Source organism: Zalophus californianus, chromosome 4 (assembly GCF_009762305.2).
Source record: "Zalophus californianus isolate mZalCal1 chromosome 4, mZalCal1.pri.v2, whole genome shotgun sequence".
In the NCBI taxonomy this organism is placed as follows: domain Eukaryota; kingdom Metazoa; phylum Chordata; class Mammalia; order Carnivora; family Otariidae; genus Zalophus; species Zalophus californianus.
Genome location: NC_045598.1, coordinates 184119111 through 184140985, shown reverse-complemented (window position 1 = coordinate 184140985; position 21875 = coordinate 184119111). Strand labels below are relative to the sequence as shown.

General features: G+C 41.2%; 1 long non-coding RNA gene across 3 annotated transcripts in view; it reads left to right on the top strand.

The window, feature by feature from the left end:
* LOC113938965 overlaps positions 1–21875 on the top strand; it is a 38483-nt gene that overhangs the window by 3431 nt on the left and 13177 nt on the right. The window contains exons 2-4 of one of the 3 annotated variants that reach the window (XR_003525076.1): positions 1190–1278; positions 14152–14216; positions 16042–16412. This is a non-coding gene — a long non-coding RNA (uncharacterized LOC113938965). Of the gene's footprint in view, positions 1–1189; positions 1279–14151; positions 14217–14330; positions 14473–16041; positions 16413–21875 lie in introns of those variants that run through there. The other 2 variants (XR_003525091.1, XR_003525083.1) reach the window with 2 other exon arrangements.

Here is a 21875-nt window from a genome sequence, read left to right as displayed (position 1 = left end):
TCTCCAACCTTTTACTCCAGAGCTGCCTTTGTTTGCCCAAGAGCTCTGTTATCAACTTTCTATAAATCTGGCAGCCACACACTTCATTTGCATATGCCCACGTGGGCTTTATAACATTTTCTAGGTTGTCATGACATTCAGAGAGGTGAGGCAGGAACAACCTGCTTCTTGAGCCTTCCTCTCCTCCTGTGTGCTGATGACCCGGTTCAGGTGTGGGTGCAGGATGGGTGCCGCAGGGGCTACCATTCATTGCGCATGTGCCAGAGTCAGGCACCGTCTGCCGCAGGTGCTCTGCGGAACACCTCTCATGCGAACCTCGCCACCGCCCAGAGAGGCGAGTATCTATTAGTTAGAGTAGGCTAGGCTCTGCTGTAGTGATGCATGAACTTTAACAGCTCAGCGGCTTCACGCCGAGAAAGCATATGGGTCGTGCACATCCAGCACCGGGTTGCAAAATGGATGCCTGAGTCGGGGGGGATCTTCTTTCTCTGGGCGGTAGCTAGTTCACTCTTACCCAGCCTAAAATCAAGCCCATCTGGCTGCCTCTGGGTTGATTCATTCCTCCTTCTTTAGTGGCTAGAAGGCACAAAACATTCATAGCTTTCCTATTGATGAAACTCATACCCTATTTCTTGGGAAATAATGCAGTGGCCTTATGATGATAGGGGGAAGCATCTCTTCCTGCCCAGATTTAAATTATAATGCATTGTATGCTGTGAATGAAATTGAAGAGTATCACACTGCAATTCCTTCTTTTTCTTACCTGGAAGAGGAGATTAGAACTCTCATTGCGTCACCCCACCGCAGGTACAGCTGTTTCATGAAAAATGGCGGTACTGATTTCATCTGCTTGGCAGATCTAAGGGGGTGAGAAGCAAGCATTTGCAGCACAAATATGGGGTATAGTAGGTTTGGTAAAACTTTTATTATTAGTTATAAACAATCAGATTTAATGAAGCACTACATCTGCTCGTAAAAAGTATGATTATTAGGATTGCAGACAAAACATTCCCACTCACAGAAGGCCTAATGGAATGAAAACAGTAATTGCCATGCCAAAAATATTGTTAAGTGTTAAAACTGACACGGGGAAAATGAAACACTTTGCTTAATTTTTGATAACGTTACATGTTGAGACATGACATGCCTGGCATTTCGATTGACACAAAACCTTGTTTTTTTTTTTTAGCTCAAACACATTTCCTGTGTTCACACTCTGCTCTGCAATGTGATTTCCTGAAGCTTGGCTTGGCTCCAGCGGATGGTAGAGTACCACAGGTCCAAGTTTTATTTCCTTTCTTCCTGTACATCACCTAAACTCGGGAGTTTTGCTTTGCTGTTGTTTGTCCTTTCAAATGTACGTCTAATACTATGATCTGGATTCCCATTGCTAAAAAATATCAGCTCTCTTCCCAAGAGAATCAACATGCTATGGACAGAAAGTGTAACTCAGGACCCACAGAGATCTGTTAAACCATGTTTCACACAGTGCTCCTAGGATATCTGACACTGTATAAGCGAAATGTAAAATGGCCTGATGTTTTTGGACAATCAAAACATTGCCTAGTCAAATGGCTTATCATTTCTATTTTAATACACCCCCCTGTAATACACTCAGCTTTTTACAAACAAAAGGAAGCCCACAAATTTCAGCCTGTCGACACTCTGAAAGGACCCTCTCCTCAGAGCACTGAAATCAGCACCATTTGAACAAAGCAACCTGTCCTTTTAAGAAAAATCCTGCTATAGAAATGCTATAATTTCCCTGTTACAAAGGAGCCTTTTTCTGAGCACGTAAAGTGCCAGTTTGTTCAGTGTGACCTCTACTTTCATTCTATCAAGGTTGTATCTGATTACAATATAAGACAGATGAAGGGGATGCCATTCTAGGCAAAGAAGAAAAAAAAAGTTTTAGTCTTGGGTCACTTGCAGAAGTGGTTCATCACTTTTATTGGCAATGTTTTCAATAACATTCTGGGGTGGTTCTCCTGTGTCAGTCCAAAAGATCTGTCTGGGGTATATTTTCAGGTGCTTTGATGTGCTTCTTGGAAGTTGACCCACATGGGTAAATGCAGGGTTGGGCTACTGCTTTCCTTCTGGAACAAGTTGGCACAACAGGGGGGAGTCTCGGCAGACATTGTGTCCACACAGCCTCCTGCATCTCTGTGTCATTCTTTTGCCTAAGCCCGTGCTGGGGTCCAAACCCTACAGCCCAAACCCTACAGGAGGTGATGTGGCTCCTGGGGGGGAGGGGAGGGAGGGGACTCCATAAACTGTAAAGGACAATACCAATCTTTTATGTGTATCACTGGAGACAGAAAACCATGTTGGTCAAGAGTCCTTCATGCAGAGGCAATTTCTGAAACCTGGTTCCGCTATTTACTAATTCTTGCTAGCATTCTATATTAATTGTATTAATGTGGGCTAATTAGTTCCCTCAGCCTGTTCCATCATCTACCTCCCGGGGGGTGTCAGGAGTTAAATGAGATAATACACATCGTTCGCTAGGCACGGTGCCCAGGACATAGTAAGTGCTCAAGAAATGGCAGGTGTGGTTATTATTTGTGGTTATGGTATTTTTAAGAAGGAGATCAGGCCATGGGGGTTCTTGGCTCCCTGAGAACCGTGGGAGGAAATATAGTTTCCTGTAATAGAAATGACAGGGACATTGGAGTGAGACTTTTATCCTGCTCCCAGTTCTGAGACCTTGGTTAGAGCCCTTTATCTTTCTGTCATTGAGCTTCTCAAGTATTGAAATGGGGATGATACTTTCTACCTCCTAGCGCCTGGCCTGTAGGATGAACTGTAAATGTTCTATGAATGCAGGGATGAGGTAACAAATGTAAAGCACTTGGAATGGAGTATATGTCATATCCTGTTTGGGGGCTGGATTAGCCCCTTCTAAATAGGGAACTGTGATCCCCTCAGCTCTACCTCGAAAGCACAACCCAGCCTGACTGCTGTGCCTCTGCCCAAACCCTCAGCCCCTGCTGGGAGCAGCAAACACCTCCCTCCCATCCCTGTGGCCATTCAGCATTGCCAGCCATTCCCTGCCTAGCAGTCCAGAAGGATCTTTCTAAAAATACGCAGTGAATCATGTTGCTCCCCTGCTTGAACCCTCCAGTAGCTTCTCACTGTCCTCAGAATGAAGCCATGCTCCCCGCACCAGCCTGGCCCCTGGTTGCCCATCCAGCCTCATACCTTCTGCTCGTTCCCATCTGGCAGCATTGCTGTCCTTGCTGTTCCACTACCACATCGAGGACTGGACTGTTCCCTCTCCCTGGACTTTCTTTTCACCCAGATCTCTCCCTCTCCCTTCTTTCGGGTTTCAATTCCCAGGTCTTCCTCAAGGAGGCTCCCTAACCGCACCATTTCCCCTCTGCCTCTGGTCAACCTTGGACCACCAGCGCCTTATGGTCTCCGTGGCAGTAGTGGCTTCCAACACTCTCCTCCTTGTGAGCTTGGTTCTTGTCTATCTCCCATGAATTAAACCTCTCTGAGATCAGGTGCTTCGTGTGTATAGGTCACCCTTGTGTTGGAGAGCCTAGTACAGGTCCTGGTGTATAGTATGTGCTTAATCAATGTTGGCTTGATGAATATTGATTGCTCGCTATGTGCCAGGCACCGGTTAAGCTGTCTGCGACTCAGAGATGAATGGCTGTTTTATTCTCAAAACAGATAAATATTGCAAGAGAGGTAAATGTAGGATATTATGGAAGAACAAAGGAAAGACAAAGTCATCTAAATAAGATAAGGTGATGGTGGTCGGAGTAGCAGAATCTTCCCAGGGTGGCCAAAACCTCCAAGACTGTGTACCAAAAGATAATACTCCACTCCCCACCACAAACTGTTGTATGGGTGCAAACAGGTTACATGTGAATGTGCTTTATGTTCCTTTCTTTTCTCTTCCCATGCAAAGCAAGCCCTTAAACTTCAGCCTTTGGCCTCAGGCCTTTGAATTCATGAGGAGACCATGGGTGGTGGGTGTAAAGAACAGAGATGCCGGCTGGGGCCTGAGAAGTAGCTGTTGTCTCTGCAAGGGGATGACCTCACTGTCAGAGCCCTCCAGCCTCACAGCGCCGTCAGGGCGGACGCCGGCACGAGGCTCTCACAGCAAACTTGAGAAGAATAGCCATGAAAAATACTGTGACAAGTTATACAAAGCACTGAGGAATAATCCTGAGTTTCTCAAGAGCGAGGCAATTGTTCTCCCAGTCCTAAAAGCACCTGGGCAAGCAAGGACAGTAAATGTAATAAACGGGGGGGGGGGGGGGGGGGGAGGTTGTCAGCTCAAAAAGGACGAGGGCGATTACCTAGTTCCAGACCTTCATAAAAACCCTTCAGCAAGTAGAAGGAGGGAACGTGGGACAGCAGATGATGCCTCCTTCATGCCTGCTGACCTAGACAAGATCCATAGGCTAAGAAACATCAGGACCATGTCATCATTCTAGTGAATGAAGGTGGGCCTTCGGGGGAGTGACCTGTCATTTTAGAGTCAGCCCAGGACATATTCCACCAGTGGAAAACTTACTGGACTGGGGTCAAGAGACCAGGGTTCTGAGTGTGTTTTTTTGTCTCAGTTACTATGTGGTTTGAAATAATCTCTCAACGTATTAGTCAGGATACTTAACTCTAGATGCTATCACAAACAATTGCATAAACTTGGCTTCCTAACACATTAAATGTTTGTTTCTGACATCACCATGCAACATGGGTCAGCAAAAGACTTTCTCTCTACCATCACTCAGGGACCCAGGCTAGTGGGCGTGCTATTTTTAGTACATGATTCTCAAGGTCATCCTAAGTATTAATCTCCAAACACAGTTGGGCAAGAAGGGACATGGAGGACCACATGGGATATTAGGGATCTGGGGACTTACGAACTAAAATTACAAATTGTCTCTTTCTCCCGATGTACAATGGGGGAATACGGACGGAAATTCCACAGTAAAATCTCCCATTCAAAAAAGGAGAGGAAAGAAGGCACATAATAGTTGCTTATCCATACCAAAGTAGAAGTCCTGTAGTGTAGAGATTATGAAGTTTCCTTGCCCTAGCAGAGAGAGAGGTTCCCAAGACTTTTGTTCTGTGCTTTGGGTAGAACCAACATGTCCATTTTCCTCAATGAGCCCAGCTTTAACCCACTGGGGGAATCCATCCTTGCTCATTTCCTTCGGTGAGCACACCTGAAGTAGGTGCTGAGTAGAAGATCTCCTTGGGGGCTGTACAGTTTCTGGAGATTGCTGGTTGTTTATGGAAGGCTGGAGGAGTGAGAGTTGTTTTAAGTCTCAAATTGTCAGGGATCTTTTTAGTTTGAAATTGTGGTTTCCTTGGTAATACAATCCTCCCAAAACCTTAGTAGACTTCTGATCTTTTTGCTTCCTGTCAGTTCCATGAGCCAATAACAATACCCAAAAATCTCTCCTGAACATATTTTTCAAATCTACTTGTTTTTTGTTTTGTTTTGGTTTTTTTTTTTTTTGCTTCTTCACCCCCATGCCTTTCTCTCTTAACTTCATGGTACATGAGACTGTTGGGATTAAGTGAGAAAACCACATTCTTAATCTTATCTTTGTTGCAAGGTTTGTTGGTTTGTTTACTTGCTTGCTTCTTTAAATAAAAGGCTTTCTAAATCTTATTTTCCACCATCTGGAATCTAGAGTCAGTCAGGTTTTTCTGAATCCTGCAAGGTCCCGCATTTCTGGACTCTCTCTATTCTCTTTTATTTTTGCTTATAAACCAGCTAATGGTCCCCTGAGTACATCTTGTTTTTGTCATGCCTTGTCAAACAGCCAGTATTTGCCAAGCACTCCCAACATTCGATTTTCCACCCGAGATGAGGCCATTACTACCTTCAGATATAACCCACAGCAGATGTCCTGTTCCTTGGGCCCATCCTTGTGGCACATACTGAAGCAGTTGGGGTATGTTTCAGAAAAAGATAAAGCCTTTCAGGTGTTCTAAGCAGGAAGGGATTTAATACAGGTGATTAGAATCTTGCTCAGTCATTGCAAGTGCTAGGGAGAAAAGGTCAGGGAATCCACTGCACCCTCCTCCAAACCCTCAGAGGGGGAGATAGACAGTAAATTGCAATTGTATTTATTTATTTAAAATTACAGTTCATGCTATATGAGGAATACGTTCTGGAGTACCCTGAGGGTGTACTGCTGAGTAACCTACTATAATCTGGGAAACGAAGAAGAGACTCCTCTTATTTCCTTTGTTCAGGTTTCAGTGCAGGGGAGGGACTAGCATTCCACATTTTCCTGACAGGAGGTTATTGTGACGATTGGCTCTTGTAAGCCATACTGATTAGATAGATGCTGGGTAGCAAAAATTCCAGATAACAACAAAGCATTTTGATTAAAGTATCTGGGCTCAGCACTAATAAGTAAAGTGTTTCACTCCATTACTTCTAAGATAAAATCTGAACTCTTTAGCATGACAGGTGAGGGTGTTCATGGTCTGACTTCCTACGTCTTGTCTTTTCTGTTGTTGGGTACTCCTATATTCTGTAACTGTCATACAAAATTAATCTTCAAACTACAAACTTGGCACGTTCTCTCACTCCTCCTTGCTGTGTCCTTGACCCAGAAAGCCTTCACCTTGAGTTCTCCTCTAATCTGAAGGGAAATTTAAAAATATTTTGAACTAAATCAAATTGAGAATCAAACTTATAAAAAATTGTTTGATGTAGTGAAAAGAGTGCTGTAAGATCATTTATTTCGCTGGTTTCACTCGTGAATTCTACAAACATTTAAGGAACAAATGATAGCAGTTGTCCATAATCTCTTTCAGAAAATAGAAGCAGAGAGAACACTCGTAATTCATTCTATGAGGCCAAAATTATCCTAACACCAAAAGCAGTTTAAGAAATTACAACAAAAGGAAGTTATAGCTCAATATCTCCCATGAACATAGACATAAGACTCTTCAACAACGTATTAACAAATCCAATCCAATCATGTGTAAACAGAATTATACACCATGACCAAGTGGGATTTCTTTCAGGGATACAAGGCTGGTTTTACATTTCAAAAACAATCAGTGTAAACCACCATATCACAGGTTTCAGATGAAAAGCCCGTATGACCATGTGAATTTATGCAGAAAAAGCTTTTGACAATACTGATTCATGATGAAAACTCTCAGCAATCTAGGAATAAAAGGTAACTTCCTCAACTTGATAGTGAGCAGCTGTAAATACCCTACAGCTAACATCCTACTTCATAGTGTGAAACTAGGTGCTTTTTCTCCAGATTAGGAACAAGGCAAGATGGCCTCTCTTACCATTCCTATTCAGCATCACACTGGAAGTCCTGGCTAGTGCCATAAAAAAAACAAAACAAAAACAAAAAACAGGAAAAAAAGGAAATAAAAGGTATACAGATTGAGAAGGAAGAAATTAAAACTGACTTTGTTCACAGATGACATGTTTGTTGATGTAGAAATCTTTTAAAAAAAAAACTTTATTTGAGAAAGAGAGAGAGAGCACATGTTGGGGGGGAGGGGCATAAGGAGAGGGAGAAGCTGACTCCCCACTGAGCAGGAAGCCTGGCACAGGGCTCAAACCCAGGACTCTGAGATCATGACCTGAGCCGAAGGCAGTTGCTTAACTGACAGAGCCACCCAGGCAACCTGATGTTGAAAATCTTAAAAATAGCCAAAAAATTCCTTATTCTGGAAATAATACGTGATTGTAGCAAGGTTGCAGGATACAGCTGAATATAAAGAGTGAATTGCTTTCCTAATAAACTGACATTGAACAATGGGAATTTATAATTGAAAAATTAGTATTTATAGTATGAACCAGAGAATGAATTACTTATGTACAAATCTGTTTGTACAAGATCTGTATGTGGAGAACTACAGGAACACTGATGAAAGAAATCAAAGACCTTAATAAATGGAGAGCTAGTCCATGTTTGCAGGTTGGAAGTGTCAATATTAATATGTTAAGTCAATGTTAAGATGTCAATTCTTTACAACTTGTTCGGTAGATCAATGCAAACTAATACAAATCTCAGTAAGATATTTTGTAGATATCAACAAAATGATTCTAAAGTTTACATGGAAAGGCAAAAGACCAAAACTAGTCAATGCAAATACTGAAGAAAAAACAAAGATGGAGGACTAACAATATCCAATTTCAAGACAAACTCCAAAGCTACAGTAATCAAACAGCATGGTATTGGTGAAAGGATAGACACGTTGGTCAACAGAACAGAATAGAATCCAGAAATGGACCAGCACAAATATAGTTAACGATCTTTGACAAAGGAGCAAGGAGAAATTCAAAGGAGAGGGTATCATTTTTTCAACAAATGGTGCTGGAAAAAATGGATATTTATATGCAAAATAATAAAACAACAACAACAACAACAACAACATAAATACAGGCCTTATATCTTTCATGAAAATGAAACCAAATGGATCATAGAACCAAATGTAAATAAAAAACTATAAAACTTCTAGAATAAAGTATGGGAGAGAATCTACATTTTACTTCACTCTGAAGATACTGTTAAGATTTTGAAAAGCCAAACCACAGACTGGAAGAAATACTTAAAACACATATCTATAAAGACTTATAACCAAAACATACAAAAAATCCTAGCTCAACAATACAAAAACAAACAATAAATGCACAAATAACTCAAATCTAAAGAACAAACAACCCAGTTAAAAAATGGGCAAAGGCCTCAGAAGACATTCCTCCAAAGAAGGTATACAAATGGCCAACAAGCACATAAGTGATGATCACATCCTTAATCATTAGAGACATGTAAATCAAAACCATAATGATACTGCCATCTCCACACCTGTTGGGGGGGGGTACCATTAACAAATGGAAAATACCAAGGATCAGAGAGGATGTGGAGCCATTGGAACCCCTGTGCACTGTGGTGGGCATGTAAAATGGTATAGCCACTATGAAAAATAGTATGGTGGCTCCTCAAAATATTAAACCTAGAATTACTATGTGATCCAGCAATTCCACTTCTGGGTGTATACCCCAAAATATTGAAAGCAGAGACTTAAAGAGATATATATTTATTTATTTATTTATTTATTAAGATTTTATTTATTTACTTGAGAGAGAGAGAGAATGAGAGAGAGCGAGAGGGGGATGGTCAGAGGGAGAAGCAGACCTTCCGCCGAGCAGGGAGCCCGATTTGGAACTCGATCCCAGGACCTCCAGGATCATGACCCGTGCCGAAGGCAGTCGCTTAAACCAACTGAGCCACCCAGGCGCCCCTTAAAGAGATATTTATACACCCATGTTTATAGCAGCATTATCTGCAATAGTCAAAAGGTGGAAGCAATCCAAATGCCCATTAATAGATGAGTGGATTAAAAAAAAACCTGGTATATACATGCAATGAAATATTTCAGCCTTTAAAAGGAAGAAAATTCTGACATACATGACAATACGTATTAACCTTAAAGAAATTATGCTAAGTGAAAAAATCTAAACATAAAAGGACAGATATTTTATGGTTCCACTTATATGAGGTTTCTAAAATAGTCAAATTCATAGAGACAGAAAGTAGATTGATGGCTACCAGAGGCTGTGGGAAGGGGGGATTGGGGAATTATTTTTAAATGGGTGTAGAGTTTTAGTTTGGAAGAGGAAAAAGGTGTTGGAGATGGCTATTGGTAACAGTTGCACAAGAATGTGAATATTCACTTAAAAATGGTTAAAATGGCAAATTTTATGTTACATATATTTTACCACAATTTTTTAAAAGGGCAAAAGACCTGAATATACTTCAGTAAAGAAGATACGCTGAAGGCAAATAAACGTGTGGAAAAATAGTAGATATCATTTGTCATTAGAGAATTACAAATTCAATCAACAGTTAGATACTACTATGAACCTATTAGAGTGGTTAAAATCCAAAAAAATTGGACAATACCAACAAGCATACCTACCACCCCAATGTTGGTTGGTAATGCCATGGTCCAGTAAAAGGAGCTAAGATTCCATCTAGAAATAGTTGATTCTAAGACTGGAGCATGAAACATACCAGACAAGCTCTATAATACTATAAATATTTTTTTTTTTTTTAAAGTCACAATGATGGAGGGAAATCTATCAAAAGGACACAGGAGCCAACTGAAAGAACTCCCAATGACCAAAGCTGGGACAATTCAAGCCAAAAATTAAAATTCCCTTGGATTATAACCCAAATTGTAAAATAAATATTCATGGGTCATACTGATATAAATAAATGGTTGAATAAATAAATAAGTGGGGGAGAATAGACAATCCTTCAGTGCAGAAGAATTCTAAATGACTTACATAGATTCTCTGCCCTCCAGGAAATAGAGCACAGTGCATCACTCCTTAAGTGACTTTCTTCTTAAAAGTACAATATGGAAAGGTGGGGAAAAGAGTAACTTCACAGTGGAGAAACCTGACAAACAGTATATCAGCCAGAAGATCAAGGTTAACATTAAAAGTGATGTCATGTTGATAGTATGTACCCTTGATATAATATGATAAAAATGGCACTTTTCCTTTGTAGTATTTCTTTCAAGAAACCCATAACCAAAATCTAATCATGGGGAAAATATCAAACAAATTCCAGTTAAAGGACATCCTACAAAATACCTGATCAGTATTCATCAAAACTGTCATGGTCATTAAAAACAAGGATCATCCAAGAAGCTGTCACAGCCAAGAGGAGCCTAAGGAGCCTACAGTGATGACTCACTGTATCCTGGGTGGGATCCTAGAAGAGAAAAATTTCATTAGGTCAAAACCACAATTATATGGTCAATTAATCTTTGACAAAGCAGAAAGGAATAGCCAACGGGAAAAAGACAGTCTCTTCAACAAATGGTGTGGAGAAAATTGGACAGCAACATGCAAAAGAATGAAACTGGACCACGTCCTTATACCATAAACAAAAATAAATTCAAAATGGTTGAAAGACCTAAATGTGAGACCTGAAACCATACAAATCCTAGAAGAGAATACAGGGAGTAACTTCTTTGACATAGGCCATAGCAACTAACTTCTTTCTAGATATGTCTCCTGAGGCAAGGAACACAAAGGCAAAAATAAACCATTGGGACATGATCAAAATGAAAAGCCTCTTCACAACAAAGGAAACAACCAGAAAAACTGAAAGGCAACCTATTGAATGGGAGAAAATATTTGCAAATGACATATTTGATAAAGGGTTAGTATCTAAACTATATAAAGAACTTATTAAACTCAACACCCAAAAAACAAATAATCCAACTAAAAAATGAGCAGAAGAGATGAATGGACATTTCTCCAAAGAAGACATCAAAATGGTCAACAGACACATGGAAAAATGCTCAACATCACTAGTCACCAGGGAAATGCAAATCAAAGCTACAATGCAATACCACTTCACACCTCTCAGAATGGCTAACATCAACAACACAAGAAACAACAGGAGTTGGCAAGGATGTGGAGAAAAAGGAACCCTCATGCACTGTTGGTGAGAATGCAAACTCATGAAGCCACTATGGAAAACAGTGTGGAGGGTCCTCAAAAAGTTGAAAATAGGATTACCTTATGATCCAGGAATCACACTACTGTGTCTTTACCCAAAGAATACAGGAACACTAATTCAAAAGGATACGTGCACCCCTACGTTTATAGCAACATTATTTACAATAGCCATATTATAGAAGCAGCTCAAGTGTCCATCAACAAACGAATGGATAAAGAAGATGTGGTATATATACACAATGGAATATTACTCAGCCATCAAAAAGAATGAAATCTTGCCATTTGTAATGACATGGATGGAGCTAGAGAATATTATGATAAGTGAAATAAGTCAGTCAGAGAAAGAAAAATACCATATGATTTCACTCATATGTGGAATTTAAGAAACAAACAAGTAAAGGAAAAAAATGGCAGAGAGGCAATTCAAGAAACAGACTCTTAAATATAGACAACAGACAATGGTTGGTGGGGGGATGGGTTAAATAGGCAATGGGGATTAAGGAATGCACTTGTCCATGATGAGCACTGAGTGATGTGTGGAGTTGTTGAATCACTGTATCATACACCTGAAACTAATATAACACTGTGTTAACTAACTGGAAGTAAAATAAAAACTTAAAAAAAATAAACACACACACAAATAAAATTATTGATACAGTTGCAAAAAAAGACTAAGGAAATCTAAATAAAACACAGACTCCAGTTAATGATAATGTATGTAACAACACTGGTTTAATTACAACAAATGTACTATTACTAAATGTAATGCATTAATAGTAGGGAAATTGAATGTAGGGTATATGGGAACTTTCTGTATTATCTTCACAATTTTTCTGTAAATCTGAAACTATTCTAAATTTAAAATTATTTTTAAAAAGTAAAAGATAACATATTTGATAAATTCCACAATGAATAAAGTTGAAAACAATTAAATTGCTGGAATAGATTACTGTCAATATTTTCATGAACATTCAGAATATAGAAAGATCTTTTGTTTAATCATTTAGAAAACCAAGAGGTACAATAGAAAAATAGGCAGAGTCATAAAAGAAACACATATGTCCGGAAACACATGGAAAAATACTCAACTTCTCTAATTACTAAAGACACTCAAATGGAAATAAGGTAACATTTTTCACCTCTCAGTTCGGCAAAGATTAAAGATTGATAATCTTGGGCTGGAAAGACGTATGGAGATACGCATATTCAGGCACTGTTGATGGGGGAAGAATTGGTTAAGACTTTTTAGAAGGAAATTTGACAATAGCCATCAAACTTTAAAATGTACCCTTGGCTCAAGTTCTGCTTCTCTGAAAACATTCTAGATAAAGAATCATTCTTGGGCACAAGTACGTGAATTCTAGGATATGAACTAGAAATTTATTTTTAACATTGAAACGTGGAAACAACCTAACTGCCCATTAAAAGGGAAATGGTTCTACAATGCGTGGCCTGTGTGGGGTTGGGGCGGGGGGACCCTGCATCTGTGCAGTCAGGCACTGCAGCGAACTATGGCTAATATTTTAAGAGAAAACAGCAATTTGCAGAACCACGATTATGTTGTTATCTCCTGTGCAAGTTTGAGGGCTCGGAGAACAATGGCAAGCACATGCAATGCTAGGTTAAATCTGTCCCGTCGGGGAGGGGACAGGATTTGAGGGACTTTCTTGCCCTTTGCTATGTATTTTAGAATTACTGGAAATTTTCCCAATGAAAACGTATTCATGTTTCTTGTGATACTAAGAAAAAAGTCAAACAAGAAGAAAGACGAAAGGTAGACAGACCAGATCACAGTGACTTCATTCTGTCTGAAGTTACCTGGGCGCCTCTCCTAGTCCATCAGCCCCCCTGCCCCAGGTTTCAGAAACCATCAAGGTCTAAGGCATAGCCCTACCTCTGTTATCATGGCTTACTGGAATGGTTGGCCATTCAGCTCTCAAAAGTGTATCTCAGACCAACAGTGACCACTCACGTAAACAGCCAGCGTCTCTCAAGATCTGGAGATGTGTATCTATGGGAGCTCACACACACATTCGTGAGCGCACAAGACATGTGAACTATTAACACACCTCCTGTTGATCACACATCTCGGTGTGCTAGCAACGGTAACACAAACTACAGTAGACTGTAAGATTTTCAGAAAATCCACAATTATCAAGAGCCTGTTTATGAGGCAAGTTTTGTTTCTGCCCACACAGGATTTTTTGATGGTTCTCTTCTATGACAGCTGATTGTATCAACAGAGGGCTTTTTCTAAGGTGCTGTGTGGACGTACCCATCCTAATGCTGCAAAGTAATCCCACCCCACCCCACAACTCTGTGGCTTAAAACAACAGACATTTATGTTTCTCTCAAGCCCGTGGATCAGCTTGGATCAGTTCTGCTAATCCAGCCAGGTTTGGCTCATCTTGGCTGGGAGGCTCACTCATGTGTCTGCAGTCAGCTGACACATCCTCTGGGAGCTGTTGATTTAGGATAGAGAAGCCAGTTTTAGAAAATAAAACTACTGGCCACTCACTTATATTTGATCAGTTTCAGATAAACAATCATCTTTTAATATGTTATGTTCCAAGCAATTACTTGTCCCACGCAGCCTGATCTAGAAGGTCCTCAAATAAAATGACCCAACTCTCTTCATTTTTCTCTCATCCCTCCAGAAAGCCAGCTGGGAGAGGAAAGAGCCTTCGCTTGCATAAAGTTTTCCAACATCCCAATGGTCAGAGTAAGTCACATGGATGTGCCCATCTTGAGAATGGGAGGGAGCTACAAGTTATAGGGCAAAGGTCATAGACACAGGGAGGTCATTACATAGGCCTTCAATGCTACGGTAACATAGGATTCCAGGGAACTTCTCCTAAGGATTCAAGAGATGACCCTGAGGAAGAAGTCCATCTCTGATTACCTGGAAACTCTAAGTGAATGAGGCTCTACTACCCAGCAGAGGGCGGGCTACAGAGTAAGCAATAGATAAATGTTTGTGACTTGAACTTAAGGCTGAGTCTAAATAGGGTCTGTTTTGCGGTCAAAATGATTTTATTTTTTTAACTTGAAAAGATGTGTAAAGAAGCATCCAGGAGTACACGTGGACTCCCTCAGTACTGAGTGTCTGTGGAGTTGAGATGGGTGTAGGGAGGGTCTAGACTGATGTGTCAGCTTCCAGGCCCGAAGGTGGTCCCCATCTTTCCAGCCACTTGCCAAACAGGTTTTACCATTAACAGACCACATGTTCTTTGAGAAGTCACAGGACCTCTCAGGGACTTTGTTTTACTCTGTAAAATTAGGTGCATGGAAAAGACCAGGGGCTTCCCAACTTTTGTTCCCTGCAAAACACTTTCTTTGACAAATGTTTGCATGGAAGACTACTACATAAAAGGGAATTAAAACTTATTCTGCGTAGCTTAAGTGGTCCTTGAGAAGACTTAGTGGATTCCATTTGATCCTCAAAGCACACCTTGAAGTATCTGGACCAGATAGTTTTTATATGTCCTTTTTGAACATTGAGAATTACAGAAATGACATGCTAGAAGGGACTCTTATCTGCCATTTTACTTCCTACAAAAGTTTCTGCTAGTCTGTAGGGAAATGAGAATAAGGGCCACATCAGGATAGTTCTTGTGAATGGTAATCCCAGCCCTAAAGTTGTGCAGTGCACAACCTGTACAGTCATTCACAGCTGTCCTGAATGGGTTGTGCATTTTTCTAAGGCCCTCCCCTTGCGTGTTTTGCAGGGAATGTCCTTCATCTGATGTTAAGTTCTTTCCACTCTGGGGGGCTTTTGAGGGAATGCTGAAATATCCTCTCTCTGTGATACTTTATGGAATAATTTTTTAACTTTTTTTTTATGTTCTCCATTTACAAAACACAAAATCGGCCACCCTATGTCTGTCTTCAAAATATTATCCAAAATTTTACTGATACATCAAATTCCAAATTCTGGGAACCAATGGGTGGAATGTAGGACTTCCTCCCCTACAGCTCCCCTAGTGGAGGGTGCTCACGCTATAGAAGTCTGGACTGTGAAGTCTCCTCCTTAAGTGGAACAGGAAACAGTCTGGTTCTTATCTGTACTTCAAGAACAATCATGGGGCAGGGATATATTTCTAGTAAAAGGATCTTTACCTGACGTGTGGAGTCTGGATTATGGTTCTAGCCCTACCACTTAGTAGGTCATGTAACTGGTCCTCAGTTTGCTAATCAAGATAGGAAAAATAAGCCCAGCCTCTACTTACTCACAAGAGTATGGTGAGCTTTAAAGAAACTAATGAACAGAAGTGCCCATTGAAAGTAAAACATCCTAGAAATATAAGTTAGGACCCGATTGTTAAAAATAGCAATGCTGATAATGTTGAGATCATTACTATTTGGGTCCTTCCTGCGGGCTCCAGGGTCACCTGCTGTGGGAGGCCCCTGGGGAGCCAGCCACTCTCCACTGAGCCATATCTGCCTCGGAGACCCCGTCTGTGCCCTTGTCTCTCCTTCTGCAAAGTCAAACGTTAATATGCCCAGCTCCTTTGTGCTCCTTGTTAATAGAAGTCCTTGTCTTTCAGCAGTGGCCTTGCTTGCTGTCATCAGAAAAGGACATGTGGGGCCGTTTTGCACTACTCCAAGTGACAGGCTGAAAGTACTCCCTCCCCTCACTAGCCTTGGATTTACTTTTGAGTGGGAAGAGCAGGACTTGCCCCCACAACTCCATCCTGTATCACGTGACCCTGGGACATGACAAGTATGCCAAACGAATGAGTGAGCCAAATGATGGTGGTGATGAGGATGACAAAGACCACTTCGTTCTAAGAGCTCTATATTAATTCATTCAATTCTCACCCCAACTCTGAGGCAGGAACTTCGTTATCCCCATGTTAGAGGTGAGGAAATGAGATACCGTGAGATCCAAAGCTAAGAAGCTTTGGGGTTGAGATTTAAACACAAACAGTCCTTGGGTCTAAAACATGGGCACTTAGAGCAACTAAACTACATTGTGCTGCCTCATTAAAAAAAAAAATAGAGCAAGAATTTTAAAATGGATGGATTGCATGTTCCCTCTTTCAGTCCTGACTCTGCCTCATCAAATATCTCATAGTACCCTGAACATATTTATTCCCTCACATACCCTAGGTCCTTGCATGTGCTTTCCCCTTCGTCTGGAGAATATCTGTCCAATTTCACCTGGATGAATTCTGGCCCTTTTCATGAATTAGCTCAAAGGTCCTTTCCTCAAGGCAGCCTTCCAAGAACATTTCTTCCTCTGGGTTCCCACGGCCTCCAGAGAACTGGGTCTTACAGCTCAGCACAGTGCCCCGTCTTTGTCTGCTTACATATCCTGGGGATTTTTATCCTTACTTGACTTTGGAGCCAGATTCCCTGAAATCAAATCCTGCCTCTGCCACTTGCTAGCAGTGGGACCTTCGGAAGCTGACCTAAACCTCCTTGCCTCAGTATTTTTATCTGTGAAATGAGACTGATAATGTTGTGAGGATTAAATACATCCATTTCAGTAAAGCACTTAGAATAGTGTCTGGCATAGAGCGAGGGTTTTACATTTATTTACCACAAAACTCCAAACTCTTTAGAGCTGAAACCACATCTTATTGTTTTAGTCCCCAGTGTTGGTACAGTATCTGGCATATAGGCACTCAACAAATACTGGTAGGCTAGCTGAATACATGTGTTAGAAGCTCCTGGGAGAAGGCACAGGGACACACAGGCACACCGAAGAGACAAAGAAAAATTCCTTCCAAAAGGTAAGAGAGGGTGCAGAGTACAAATGTCCCAGTTGAATCCCAGGTAAGTGGGTGGGGTAGGAAAGAATAGTAGGCAGCATTATGGAAAAAAGTAATGATAATACACATTCTCACAAGTAAAATGATGGTGGCAGGTTGGAATGGGCATGGCTGATGAAGACCAATATGGAATGGGGAAGACTAATATGGTATGGCTATCCCTGCTCTGGTGCTGAGGTTAGGGAGACTTGCTCTATTATCTATGGGCTGGGTGTCTGTAGGCAAGCTTATGACCCCCCAAAATGCTGAGTCCTCCTATCTGCCAAGTGGGGGGCAGGAATTAGCAGTTGTTATAGACTGATTATTTGTGTCTTCTCCAAAATTCACATAGTGAAGTGCTAGCCCCCAATGTGATGGTATTTGGGGGTGGGGCCTTTGGTAGGTGATTAGGTTGTGAAGGAAGGGCCCTGGTCTGATGGGATTTGAACCCCAGGAAAGGCCACATGAGGACATAGTGATCTCAGACTTCCACCTCCAGAACTGTGAGAAAGCATTGTGTTGTTTTTGCCGCCTAGTATGGTCTATGGTATTTTATTATGACAGCCTGACCTGGTTGAAGCAGCAATCCAGTCTCTTTCATCTTTCTGTAACTTGCTTTTTTCTCTCAGCAGTATGCTTTGAGATATACCTGCATCCCCCCATCCCCCATGTATCAGTACATTTGTTTTATCTTCTGTGTGGGATCCCATTGCACCATAAGACCGTAAGTCATTGATACAGTCCCTTATGGAAGGACAGTTAGGGAGTTTCCAATGTGTTTGCTTTTACAAAACCCATGACAATGAACTTCTATGTGCCTGTCTTCTATGCCCACATCAAAGCGTTCCTCTGAAGAGTATACCTATGAGTGGATAGCTGGGAATTGCTTATGCATATGCTTTATTAGCGATTGCCAAATGGCTCTGCAAAGTCGGTCGCACCAATTTATACTCCCAAGCTGGGAGGTTTTAGAATGTCTTTGAACACGGATGTTCTGTGAATTTATCATCTCCTCTCTTCCCTGCAAATGTCTTGCGTTCTTCTGGAAGGAAGCAAAGCACCTTGAGACCTTGGGAGTATGCGGCTGTACAGTAAAAGTAAGGCTGTTTACCAGAGCCCAGAGAAGGACCCCACCTTAGAAGGACAATTATAGGTAATGAAAAAGCTTTGTTTCTAGCTCTGCCAGTAATCGCCTGATACTTTGGGCAGGTCCTCACCTCTCAGTGCCTGGGCAGCCAGGCAGTCTTGTTTAAATTAAGTACTGGGGGCTGCATGAGATACAAGGAGTTGCTGGCCAGTGTACCACATATTCACTGAACCGCTGCCATGTGCAGGCAGCTGCACAAAGCAATGGAGGACATCCAGGTGACACCATCTCTGACCCCTCTCTCTAGCGGTCCTAGAGGACAAACTCTGGAGGTAGGTGATTGCTAATGTGGGCAGAGGCTTGGTTGTTCAAAGAGGCCACCAGAAACTCCAGGCTGTCTTACTTTTCCATTCCATCATTTAGTCTCTTCATTTTCATGCTTGTCACTTGATGGTTGCAAAGTGGCTGATACAGCTTCAGGCATCACACCATGTTTAAGGCAATAAAAAGGGAGCAGAAGCAATTCCAAATGGTGATGTCCTCTTCGTTAGGAAAGCAAAGCTTTCTCAGAAGTGTCCAACGGTCTTCCCTTTGCATCCTGTTGAACAGCACCACATCTCATTGTCGCTCCTAGCTACAAGAGAGGCTGGGTAAGTATCAGGCTCTCCAGCCTCCACAATGGAAGGTGGTGAGGAAAAGTGGTAGTGTGGGTAGGGGGGGTACAGGTGGGAACAGCTATTGGGCTACCCAGACCACAGTGTCTGTCATGTATGCTGTAATAGCATCTGAACTTTTTCTCTGCAGCACTTACTACACTAGAATTTAGAAATGACTTGTATGTTTTAATGTTGGATGATCCATGAGGGCAAAACTGAGTCCACATTCCCACATTTCCTAGCACAGTCCATGGCTCAAATTAGTTAATGAATGTCTTCTGTGAGTTATGGAACACTTTCTGCACTCTTTCAAAAGAAGTTCACTTTTTCAGATTCCACACCCACAAAGTTCTCCTTAACTCTCTCTTGAGGCTTCCTCTGAGGGGCACCCATCACTCTCCTCCCTCTCCCACTGACCCTTGCTTCAGACTGCCCCCTAAGAACAATCACCTGTGACCCTTTGATAGGATAAGGAGAGTAGACTATGGCTGGTCCAGACACTAACTGAAAAGCTGGATGTGGGTTTGGTTTCTCTTAACTTTGGCCAAATCAGGGGCAAGCTGGCAGCTTGAAGGGTGTGGTGGAGAGGTGATAGCTGAAGTTTGGGGGAGCACAGACTCACCTATCTTTGGGGGACAGGGAGAAGAAGTTGTCAGAGTTGAAGATGTAGGCTGTGATTGCAGAGTCATGAGTTTAAGTCCAGCAAGAGTTTAAGCTTAGAACAATCTGGTCAAAAATACACTAGAGGTCTGGGAAATTGTCCAGAACACTGTCTCTACTTTGTAGGCCATGGTTGCTTGGAACAAGTGGGGATCGAGCTGGGTTAGTGGGCCAGGAGACACTTGACATGGCCTCTCCTCTCATGGGGCTTAAGGTAAATGAGAAAAAGACTAAACAGTGATAATAGCGCAAGGTGTGCCATGATAGGCAGCCACAGTGTGCTTTGGGTATCCTTGGTGGTGAGATCCTTTAGCACTGGCATTTCTCTTTGGACAGAGGGAATAGGAAGGGCAGGTTTTCTGGAAATTGGGGGACCAGTGGCTCTGTAACAAGTAGAATTCAAAGTGAGAAACTTCACATTATCAGAGTAGAGCCCCATACACGCAGGCTTCTCTGAGTAGTTTTGCCAGAGCAAGAGCTTGTCCTGGTTCTGGTCAGGCCCTGTCATGCACTCCCTCCAGGTCCTGACCTGAGTCATCAACTTTATCCAGAGAAATTGAGAACTGTGGCAAAGCTTCAGTAAAATAGTGTATGGCAGAAATTGATGAGCTGATCCTAAAATTCCCAAGGAAATGCAAAATTCCCAGAAAGCCAAGATAATCTAAGATGGAAAATGAACAAAGATGAAGGACTTACACTTTCTGATTTCGAAACTCACTAGAAATCTACAGGTTATTAAGGCAATGTGGTACTACCATAAGGATAGACATGTAGATCAATGGAATAGAACTGAAAGTCCAAAAATAAGTCCAAACATTTATGGTTAACTGATTTGTAACAAGAATATCAAGACAATTCAATTGGAGAAAGAATAGTCTTTTCAAAAAAAAAAAAAGTGGCACTGATACAACTAGATACCCATATACAAAAGAATGGACCCCTACCTCACACAGTATATAAAAATCAACTCAGGACGAACCATAGACTGAAAACGAATCATAGATCAAATCATAAAAGATGAAACTATAAAGCCTTCAGAGGAAAAGATAGATGTAAATCTTTGCAATCTTGGATCAGGCAATGGTTTCTTAGATATACCACTAAATGGATAGTGAAGAAAGAAAAAAATAGAAATATTCATTAAATAAATTATTCATTAAAATAAACTTGAACAAAGAACTTGTGCACTATCAAGGAAGTTAAAAGACAACCCACAGAAAGGGAAAAAATTGCAAATTATATATCTGTTAAGGGACTAGTATTCAGAATGCATAAAGAATTCTTTCAACTCAGTAACATGATAAATACCTATTTTTTAAAATGGTCGAAGGATTTAAATGGATATTTCTGCAGAGAAGATATACAAATGGCCAATAAACATATGAAATGATGCTTCACATCATTAGCCACTAGGGAAATGCAAATCAAAATCACAATGAAATTTCACTTCATACCCTCTAGCATGGTATTATGGACTAAATGCTTGTGTCCCCCCTAAATTGATAGGCTGAAGCCCTATCCCCAGTGTGATGGTGTTACAAGGTGGGGCTTTTGGAGGCAATTAGATTAATCATGAGGGTGGAGGGTGGAGGGATTAGTGTCCTTATCAGAAGAGACATGGGAGAGATGATCTCTCTCTTTTGCATGCAAGGACATATCAAGAAAACAGCTACCTGAAAACTAGGAAGAGAAACCTCACCAGATCCTGAATCTGTTGGCACCTTGATCTTGGACTTTGCAGCAACTAGAACTCTGAGAAACAAATGTTTGTTGTTTAAGATCCCCAGTCTACTGTGTTTATATTATAGCAGCCTGAACTGAGGCAGATGGCTGTAATACACAGACAATAGCAAGTGTCAGCATGTAGAGAAATTGAAACTCTCATACGTTGCTGGTGGGAAAGTAAAATGGTGCATCCACTTTGTAAAACAATTTGCAGTTCTTCCTATAGTCAAACGTAGATTTACCATACGACCCAGCCGTTCTACTCTTAGGCGTATACTCAAAAGAATTAAGACAAGTGTTCAAACAAAAATTTGTATATGAATATTCACAGCAGTGTTGTTCATAAATTGCCAAAGAGTGGAAACAACCGAATTGGTTGATAGATAGACAAATGTGGTATATCCATACAAAGGAATAATATTTAACCATAGAAAGGAATGAAGTAATGATACAGTGTAGATGTGCCTTGAAAACATCATGCTAATTGAAAGAAACCA